This window comes from Humulus lupulus, chromosome 2 (assembly GCF_963169125.1).
Source record: "Humulus lupulus chromosome 2, drHumLupu1.1, whole genome shotgun sequence".
Taxonomy (NCBI): Eukaryota; Viridiplantae; Streptophyta; class Magnoliopsida; order Rosales; family Cannabaceae; genus Humulus; species Humulus lupulus.
The window spans coordinates 35,933,668-35,938,858 of record NC_084794.1 but is presented as its reverse complement, the minus strand read 5'-3'; positions in this window follow the sequence as shown (position 1 = coordinate 35,938,858).

Sequence of the window (5,191 nt, the reverse complement as noted above, 5' to 3'; positions counted from 1 at the left end):
AGCGACAAAGGACTTCTCCATTTCAGAGATGGCATTACTGAAGTATAAGGGTCGGATCTGTGTTTCGATGGATTCTGATCTCCGGCCAGAGATCTTGGATGAATCGCATACCATTCCCTATTCTTTGCACCCGGGTACAACGAAGATGTATCAGGACTTGAAAGTTTTATATTGGTGGTCGGGCATGAAGAGGGATGTGGTAGATTATGTGGCTAGGTGCTTAACTTGTCAGCAGGTTAAGGCTGAGAACCAGAGGCCCGCGGGGTTATTACAGCTTTTGGGGATTCCAGAATGGAAGTGGGAAGATATTACTATGGATTTTGTGGTTGGTTTATCGAGAACTGTGGGACAGCATGACTCTGTGTGGGTGATTGTGGATAGGTATACCAAATTCGCCCACTTAATCCGCCCACTTCTTGCCTGTTGGGACAACTTATACTATGGAGCAGTATGCTGAGATGTATGTAAAGGAGATTGTTCGACTTCATGGGGCTCCGAGGTCGATAGTGTCGGACAGAGACCCCACCTTCACTTCCAAGTTCTGGGAGAGTTTGCAGAAGGCTATGGGCACGCAGTTATGGTTTAGTACCGCTTATCATCCTTAGACGGATGGGCAGTCTGAGAGGACGATTCAGATATTGGAGGTTCTGCTGCGAGCCTGTGTGCTTGACTTTGGGGGATCGTGGAGTAGGTATCTTCCTTTAATTGAATTCTCGTACAACAACAGTTATCAGGCGACCATTGGTGTGGCTCCGTTCGAGATGCTTTATGGAAGAAAGTGTCGATCACCTATTCATTGGGATGAGACAGGTGAGAGAAGGTATTTGGGTCCAGAGATGGTTCAGAGGACCAATGAGGCAGTTGAGAAGATCAGAGCGCGTATGCTTGCCTCCCAGAGTCGACATAAAGTTATTCAGACCTGAGACGTAGGAGCGTGGAGTTTCAGGTGGGTGATCATGTGTTCCTTAGGGTTTCACCCATGAGTGGTGTGAAACGATTTGGCATTCGGGGTAAGTTGAGCCCCAGGTTTGTTGGTCCCTTCGAGATAGTGGAACGAGTTGGAGAGGTAGCTTACAGGTTAGCGATGCCTCCAGCTTTATCGGGGGTTCATGATGTATTTCATATATCTATGCTTCGGAAGTATATGTCAGATTCGACGCATGTCTTGAGTTTTGAGAACTTGGAGATTGATCAGGATTTATCCTATGAAGAAAAGCCAGTTCAGATTCTTGACCGGAAAGATAAGGTCTTGAGGAACAAGACCATCGCCTTAGTAAAAGTGCTGTGGAGAAACAACAAGGTTGAGGAGGCGACGTGGGAACTTGAGTCAGAGATGAGGGAGCGGTACCCCGAGTTGTTTAGGTAATTTCGAGGACGAAATTTCTGTAAGGAGGGGATAGTTGTAACGACCCGAATTTGCTAATCAGGCTTAGGGCCTTGATTAGTGTGCCTGGAGGGTAATAAGTGGTTTAATATGCTTATATGTGAATTTATGTGTATATATGATTATGATGCATGTTTAATTGAGTTAAATGTGCATGTGGGCCCCGTCTTGATATTAGGGGCATAAATGTGATAACTGAGATATATGTTGTATATGTGTGATATGTCTGTACAGCACGATCCGAGACAGTCCTGGGGAGCCCTTAGCCAGAGAGACACAACGGGATTGAGATTCGGACTCGGGGCAAGTCGAGGGGTAATTCGGGTATTAGTTGAGTTATGGGATTACCGGGACATAGAAATAAATATTTGGAGATATATTTGAGGATAGAATGCCTAGGCGGGAATATTTAGGGAATTTACCATTTTTTCCCTCAGGGACGTTTTGGTACCCCGAGCCTTGAGGTAACCTTTAGACTTAAGTTATATAAAACAAATAAAATAAAGGAACTGTTTAGAAACCTTGAGAAACCGACCCATACCTTCCTAGAACTGAAGATAGCTGTAGCTTTCCTCTCTCTTTCACTTTCTAAGGTAAAACTCAAGAGGAAACTCAAAGGAAATTCTTGGTGCAAGTTAGCATAAGCAAGGGGATTCAGCTGTGTTAACTCAGAAGCTTAAGGCTTGTGGATTAAGGTTCAACATCATGGGTTTGAATTCAGCAAGAGGTAAGTTTTCCATGGAAGTTATGTTCAAGTTTCAACTGTGTTTTCAAGCTTTGCATGTGGGTAGAATCTAGGCTGTTTTTGGGTGTTCTAGTTGTATTTTGGAGTAGATTTCTGTTGGGTTTTGGTGTTGAAATTATGCTGGAATGATGGTGTTATTAGCTAGGAATGTTAGCTTGGTTTTGGTAGGAATTGGCTTGAAGGAGGGATGGAAAACTGGTGTAGAAATATGGGTTTGCTGTATAGTGTTGCGACCCTAGGAGAGGTGCGTCGCGGCCCGCGTGCGCGCGCTGCCATGGGAGGCTGAGAGAATTCAAGCGCGGCGCGGCGCTTGCAGGGCGTGCCGCGGCCCGCGTGGGGGTTAGTGGAGAGCTAGCCTCTGTTTTGAGGCTAGCCGCGGCTCTAGTGGGAGGGGCTGCGGCCCTTAGTGCCAGTTTGGATTTTAATGATATTTTTGAGTTGAGAACTCAAAGGTTAAGGCTCGGGATGGATTTTATCTCTGGATTGATAGAATTCAAAGCCCCAGAGGTTAGGGTTATAGTTTGAGGTTATTTATTGGGTTAGAATTTGATGGACGATGTTGTTAATGTATTGTGTCTAGGTTTTCGGCGAGGCTCACATTAATGGACTGTGCTTGGGGCATCGGTGCTCAGGAAGCTCGGAACTCTGGTAAGGAAACCCCTGTTTCCATAGAGCTTGTGTGCAGGGCCGAGCCTTATATACTAGAATTGCAGAGCATGGCTCTTTATCTGTTTATGCTTGCATTCTGTTCTTGTTGCTATATCGTGTTTGATATTATATGTGTGATCGGCAAGAGCCGGGAATGGTGTAGACCAGGAACGGCGTGGGGTCGGGAACGACATCAAGCACGATGAGTGCAAGGCCGAGAACGGCTTGAGGTCGGGAGCGGCGTTGAGCACGTGGGGTGCAGGTTGCCAGGGCGAGACCCTAACAGGATACCTGGGATATCCTAACGGCATGGTCCGCGAACCCAGGGTTTGGTAAACGCCTGGGACGGCTAGGCCGTATGTATTTAGCCAATGGTGGCCTGTTTATATGTTCGATTTATATATTGCGTATGTTATCTGTTATGGGTTTTCTTGCTGGGCTTCGGCTCACAGATGCTCTGTGGTGCAGTTAAGGGTAAAGAGAAGATCAACCAACCATTAGCACAGCTGGCGTGAGGCGGCGTGTACATGTCTGGCCAACCTGGCTGCCACAGCTAGGGGATTTTGGGAGATGCTTGTAAATGAACTTAGATTTTGTCGTTTAGTCGGCTCTGATCAGTTTTGTGTTGTAAATATTTTCTAAACTATGTTTTGGGATCCTCGGTGAAATCTTTTATGATTAGCTATGAAAAACTACTTCCTTCAATGTTTTCTTTTTAATTGTGGCTTAGTTACACGGTTTGACCTAAAACCTCGATTAATGAGTTGAAAGCACAATTTTAATCTCACTTAGTAATGGCTCTAAGGATGTAGGGCGTTACACAGGCTGGCCCTCGAATTTTTCTCGCTTAGTGCAATACTACATAAGCTCATGAAAAGCCTCTCCTAGATAACTGTAGTTGACCCACTTATTACTCACCCAGAATTCGTAGAAGGTAATCATGCAAAAGCCTCGTAGGCCATGACATCAGCAGCCCTTGTAGCTTTTTCGACATTTAGGGTTTCCTCTAAGTCTTCTTCTTCCTTTTGGAATGTCCTCCCTTCCTCAACATTATTCTGGGCTATTTGCTTAAGCTTCTCCACCCTTGTCTCTAACCGATTGACGTATAACTCCCTTTGCTCAGCGGAAATTTTGAGATCCTTATTCTCTGTCAAGAAGTTCTCTACAGTCTTTTTTAGCTCCTGGGTCTGTTGGGAGGTTCCTTCAGCGTCTTTCATCAGTTGTTCAATTTGGTCATTTAGGCAGGTGTTCTCTTCAGATTCCTTCAGTAAACTACCCATACAGATGTTCACCATCTTGACCCGGTGATGAGCATAACTAAGCGCTATGAAGCCCTGCAAAGGAAGGAAGTTAGAAAAATTAACAAAGAGAAGAAATCGACAAAACATTGAGCAGATAAAGGACTTACCCTAACGACATCCTTGAGACCTTTACTAATGATGTTCTCTAGGGATCTTGTGCCTAGGCCGCCCATGAGTTTTCTCAAAGCAGTGGATACCTTCTTTACATGCGCATGATGGATGGCTAGGGCTTTCTTTAGATTTTCATTGGGCTCCTTTGCAGGAATTTCAATGTCACCCTCTTGAGCCTGACTTGGGGCAGACAACTCTTTCGCATGGGTAGCAGGGATGGGCGCCTTAGTAGAAGCCACTTTGCTTCTGCACTGGCCAGTTTTGCTTGAAAAAATCTGTCCCCCCCCCCCCCCCCTCCCATTTTTCCTAGATGGGCGTGCAACTTTCTGGGTGCAGGGGTATTCTCGGGGGCCTTTTCTGCCTGCTCGGTGGTTTTGGCAAGGGGTGTTAGTTTTTTGACGTTTAGTTGAAGGAGTCTCTCCAGTAGAATTACCAATTTTTCTCTAGGCAAACTTCTTAAAGAAAGCAAATGACATATCTACAAAACAAAAGCAAGAGGTCAGAAAGTAGAATGAGCATGGTCGAAATATGCAGAAATAAACAAGCAGATTATATATAAGTGTAAATAGGCGATGTTAGGTCACCCTCTTCTGCTCCCTTCAAGAAACTAGTAGCCTCAATTGGAGTATCCCCATCACTGTCTGACAAGTCAAGATCCATACGCTCAACCAGGATCTCCTTCCCCTTTCCATGTTGAGGGCCAGTTTCAGCTTGAGGGGTTCTCTGCTCGGTGGTCTCTCTGATGGAAATGCCAGTCGAACTCCTAGTGCGGTACGCAATGCACGTGCCAATAGAAGGAACAATGGTGATTTTATGTTTCTTACTGGGTGGCATTTGGCTGGACGGTTGGTTTCTTAGTGGTTTTGCAGGGTGACTGTTTGCTGGGAGTGCTGCCCATACCCTGTGCCTTAGGGTTAGGATAGAGCCCAGCATCAACGAGCCTCTCTTCAGTGGTCAGAGTGACCAGGTCTTCGCGGCTTGGTTTCTCCATTTCATTGGTAG